General features: G+C 46.1%; 1 pseudogene; it reads right to left on the bottom strand.

Moving 5' to 3' along the window:
- Positions 1-1040: 1040 nt before the first annotated feature.
- LOC139027296 (protein disulfide isomerase CRELD1-like) lies at positions 1041-3109 on the bottom strand (annotated as a pseudogene).
- Between the last annotated feature and the right edge of the window lie 1959 nt (positions 3110-5068).

Genomic DNA, 5068 nt, shown 5'->3' with positions numbered 1-5068 from the left:
CTCAAATAGGTCTGGAGCCTCTTGCTGCCTTTTGAGAGGCCAGAGAGAGACAGTGACAAGACCAGTGATGAGAGGAAGGACAAGCACACACACACAAATAACATACTGCTTAGGTGTGTACGTACATTCACACAGAACAGTTATAGTGCTGTGAAAAAGTATCTGATTTTTGCATATTTTTGATAATGTTATCAAATCTTCAACCAAAACCTAATATTAGATAAAGGGAACCTGAGTTTACAAATAACACAACAAAAAAAGTTATACTTATTTTCTTTATTTAATTAACAAAGTTATGCAACACCCAATTCCCCTGTGTGAAATAGTAATTGCCCACTTACACGCAATAACTGGTTTTGCTACCTTTAGCTGCAATGACTGTGTAACAGTATAACTTTAGTACGTCCCCTCGCCCCGACACGGGCGCGAACCAGGGACCCTCTGCACACATCAACAACAGTCACCCACGAAGCGTCGTTACCCATCGCTCCACAAAAGCCGCGGCACTTGCAGAGCAAGGGGAAACCCTACTTAAGTCTCAGAGCAAGTGACGTAACTGATTGAAACGCTAGTAGCGCGTACCCGCTAACTAGCTAGCCATTTCACATCCGTTACAACTGCAACCAAATGCTTCATGTAGCTGTCGACCAGTCTCTCAGATCGCTGTGGGGGAATTTTGGCCCACTCTTTTGCATTCAAAAGTAGAAAGTATGGAACGCCGTTTGGGTCTTTGCAAACATTTTCACGGCACTGTATACACTCTCCTCCATAGATATTTGGACAGTGAAGCCACAATTTAAAATMTTACTATACTCCAGCATTTTGGATTTGAGATCAAATGTTTCATGAGACGACATTACAGATGTCAACCTTTACTTGAGGGTATTTTAATACGTATCTGTTTCACCATTTAGACATGATAGCACTTTGTGTATTTAGTCAGACGTATTTGGACAAATTCCCTTAAAGTAGTCAAAAGTTTAGTATTTGGTCCCATATTCCTGGCACGCAATGACTACATCAAGTTTGCGATAACAAACCGTCCCTTTAGGAAGCCGTCCAGCATGCGGTCGCCCTTCTCTGACAGCCAGTATCCGGCCATGGCGGCCACGCCCCCGATGAAGATTGCGGTAAAGACCATGTCGCCCTTGGCGGCAGCGTTGCTAGGGCACAGATGACCACGCCAAAGAACATCTGCTGCAGGACCAGGACCTCGTCATCAGTCATGTCATCAAACAGACCCTTCTCTGGACCACCTGATGAGCGATCGCGAGGAAGAGAGAAAATCCATGTTTGTGATGGCTGTGGGGTGGAGGTCATGCAGACATAACTATCACCGTGTTTGTGTATGCGTGTGTCACTTACTCAGCGGCTGGTTCTCCACACAGATGCTGTCTCTACGAATGAAGCCGTCAGCACATTCACAGCGGAAGGACCCCTCGTCATTGAAACACGCCTCATTCAGCCCTGCACTGTATCGCCCGCTCACTACACTCATCCACATCTGGAGGGAGAGAAAGAAAAGCTGGACAGAGTGACCCCCATGACAAATGTATAATATAATAAAGTAGGTGAGAAAGTCAGCCTGCTTTAATAAAAGGTTAATCTGATTGGCTGAATCAGGGACGCAACTTTGGTTTAGAAGTGGGGGGGGACATAATTGTTTTATTCAGTCGGATAAACACTCCAAACAGCCTACCCGATCACTCGGAGGCGTCCGCATGTACCTAAAGCACTCCGTTGCCACATTCCAATGATAAACTGGGGGGCAAATATTTCAGAATGTGGGGGGTGAACGTTGCGCCCCTGAGTCGAATCATATAGTAAAGGGACCACACAGACCGACAGTAAATGAAGACCCAGCTGGGGTCCCTCACCGAGACATTTGGCTCCTCTGAGCTTGTATCCCGAGCACATTTCTTACAGCGGGCTGGACCACTGCCCATACACCCCACACATGCCTGGTCACAGCCTGGCACAGAGAAGAGAGGACAGAAAACTGGGTCAGCACACAGGTCTACCAACAACAAACAGGATTAGTCATTACACTGTTACTACCAGAAGTAGAGGAGAGCCAACAGTACCTCTGCACTCGTACGATCCATCTGTGTTTGTGCAATAGGTGTTGGAGGAACATCGAGCCAGCTCTGTGCCACACTCGTCAGTGTCTGGAAAACAACACACACAGCAGGAGTTAAACACAGGCACAGTACAAAACCAACGGACGACATTACGCTTCAACGAAAACACAAGCAAAAGCCAAATACTCACCAACACACTTGTTGTCATGGAAGAGCCACCCAGGTTGCATTCCAGACATTTTGTAGTTCTCTGGCCCCGAGCACTTTTTACAAGAGCGGTAGCATGCTACAGACATCACACGGAGGAGAAATGATTGGTTTGTGAGCATTCTACAGGAGATTGCTTGATAATATATAGCCAGGCTGTCTGGTTGATGATCAGACAGGCAAACTGTCTCTGAATGGGTACCTGCGCAGGCTGGTGTGCTGTGATTGGAGCTCCTTCTCTCTGTTAATGCCGTCTGCACAGCTCTGACACAGCTGACCGAAGTACCCCGGTCACAACACGCCACTCTCCATCTCCCAGACGCGTGCCCTCTCCCTCACAGCGGCCCAGACCCCACACACCCCTCCAGGACCAGACAGACACTCTTTGCAGCACAACAACAACACACATGGTTAATACAGTGACTCTGTCTCTCTCTCTTCTGTGTGTGTGTGTGTGTTGGTGTGTGTGTGTGTGTGTGTGTGTGTGTGTGTGTGTGTGTGGTGTGTGTGGGTGTGTGTGGTGTGTGGTTGTGTGTGTGTGTGTGTGTGTTGTGTGTGTGTGTGTGTGTGTGTGTGTGTGTGTGTGTGTGTGTGTGTGTGTGTGTGTGTGGTGTTGGTGTGTGTGGTGTGTGTGTGTGGTTGTGTGTGTGTTGTGTGTGTGTGTGTGTGTGTGTGTGTGTGTGTGTTGTGTGTGTGTGTGTGTGTGTGTGTGTTGTTTTTTCTCTCAGTACCTTTGCAGTCTGGTCCAAAACGTCCCGGGGACAGCAGAGCGGAGCGCCTCTATACACAACCACTCAAATAGGTCTGGAGCCTCTTGCTGCCTACGCACACAGAGAGAACAGTGACAAGACCAGTGATGAGAGGAAGGACAAGCACACACACACACAATACATACTGCTTAGTGTGTACGTACATTCACACAGAACAGTTATAGTGCTGTGAAAAAAGTATCTGATTTTTGCATATTTTTGATAATGTTATCAAATCTTCAACCAAAACCTAATATTAGATAAAGGGAACCTGAGTTTACAAATAACACAACAAAAAAAGTATACTTAATTTTCTTTATTTAATTAACAAGTTATGCAACACCCAATTCCCCTGTGTGAAATAGTAATTGCCCACTTACACGCAATAACTGGTTTTGCTACCTTTAGCTGCAATGACTGTGTAACAGTATAACGTTAGTACGTCCCCTCGCCCCGACACGGCGCGAACCAGGGACCCTCTGCACACATCAACAACAGTCACCCACGAAGCGTCGTTACCCATCGCTCCACGGCCCTTGCAGAGCAAAGGGCCAACCCTACTTTAAGTCTCAGAGCAAGTGACGTAACTGATTGAAATGCTAGTAGCGCGTACCCGCTAACTAGCTAGCCATTCTCACTCCGTTACACTCACCCCCCTTTCAACCTCCTCCTTTTCCGCAGCAACCCAGTGAATCCCGGGTCAACAGCATCAATGTAACAGTATAACTTTACACCGTCCCCTCGCCCCGACACGGGCGCGAACCAGGGACCTTCTGCACACATCAACAACGGTCGCCCACGAAGCATCGTTACCCATCGCTCCACAAAGGCCACGGCCCTTGCAGACAAGGGGAAACCCTACTTAAGTCTCAGAGCAAGTGACGTAACTGATTGAAACGCTACTAGCGCGTACCGCTAACTAGCTAGCCATTTCAACATCCGTTACACTCACCCCCTTTCAACCTCCCTTTTCCGCAGCAACCAGTGATCCGGGTCACGGCCCAATGTAACAGGATAACTTTAGTACGTCCTCGCCCCGACACGGGCGCGAACCAGGACCCTCTGCACACATCAACAACAGTCACCCACGAAGCGTCGTTACCCATCGCTCCACAAAAGCCGCGGCACTTGCGAGCAAGGGGAAACCTACTTAAGTCTCAGAGCAAGTGACGTACTGATTGAAACGCTAGTACGCGTACCCGCAACTAGCTAGCCATTTCACATCCGTTACAACTGCAACCAAATGCTTCATGTAGCTGTCGACCAGTCTCTCAGATCGCTGTGGGGGAATGTTTGGCCCACTCTTTTGCATTCAAAAGTAGAAAGTATGGAACGCCGTTGGGTCTTTGCAAACATTTTCAACGGCACTGTATACACTCTCCTCCAATAGATATTTGGACAGTGAAGCCACAATTTTAAAATTTTACTATACTCCAGCATTTTGGATTTGAGATCAAATGTTTCATGAGACGACATTACAGATGTCAACCTTTACTTGAGGGTATTTTAATACGTATCTGTTTTCACCATTTAGACATGATAGCACTTTGTGTATTTAGTCAGACGTATTTGGACAAATTCCCTAAAGTAGTCAAAAGTTTAGTATTTTGGTCCCATATTTCCTGGCACGCAATGACTACATCAAGTTTGCGATAACAAACTTGTCGATGCATTTATGGGTTGTTTTGCCCAATAGGAACTGATGGTAAATAACTGCAGTATTTCTTTCTGAGTAAATAAGATGTTTCTGAACACTTCTAACTAATCCTGATAATGCCAAGACCAAGAAAAATCCTGAAATAATGATGAGTGAGAAACATGCTAACTCTCACTATTACAAAACGGAAGGTTTGCATTTTTGAGGGGGTATGTCTTTGAGCATCTAACTTTCTCACTCATCATTTAATATTATCCATAACCATGGTAGCATCCACATGAATTTAGAAGTTAAAAAAATAAAAAATACATTCTTATTACAAAAAAGTGACTCCAAAATTGACACAATAGATGTATTGTTCACCATTCAGTCCT

Source organism: Salvelinus sp. IW2-2015, unplaced genomic scaffold, assembly GCF_002910315.2.
Source record: "Salvelinus sp. IW2-2015 unplaced genomic scaffold, ASM291031v2 Un_scaffold9363, whole genome shotgun sequence".
Taxonomy (NCBI): Eukaryota; Metazoa; Chordata; class Actinopteri; order Salmoniformes; family Salmonidae; genus Salvelinus; species Salvelinus sp. IW2-2015.
Note: the sequence above shows the minus strand (reverse complement) of the source record. Positions and strands in the feature narration are given on the sequence as shown.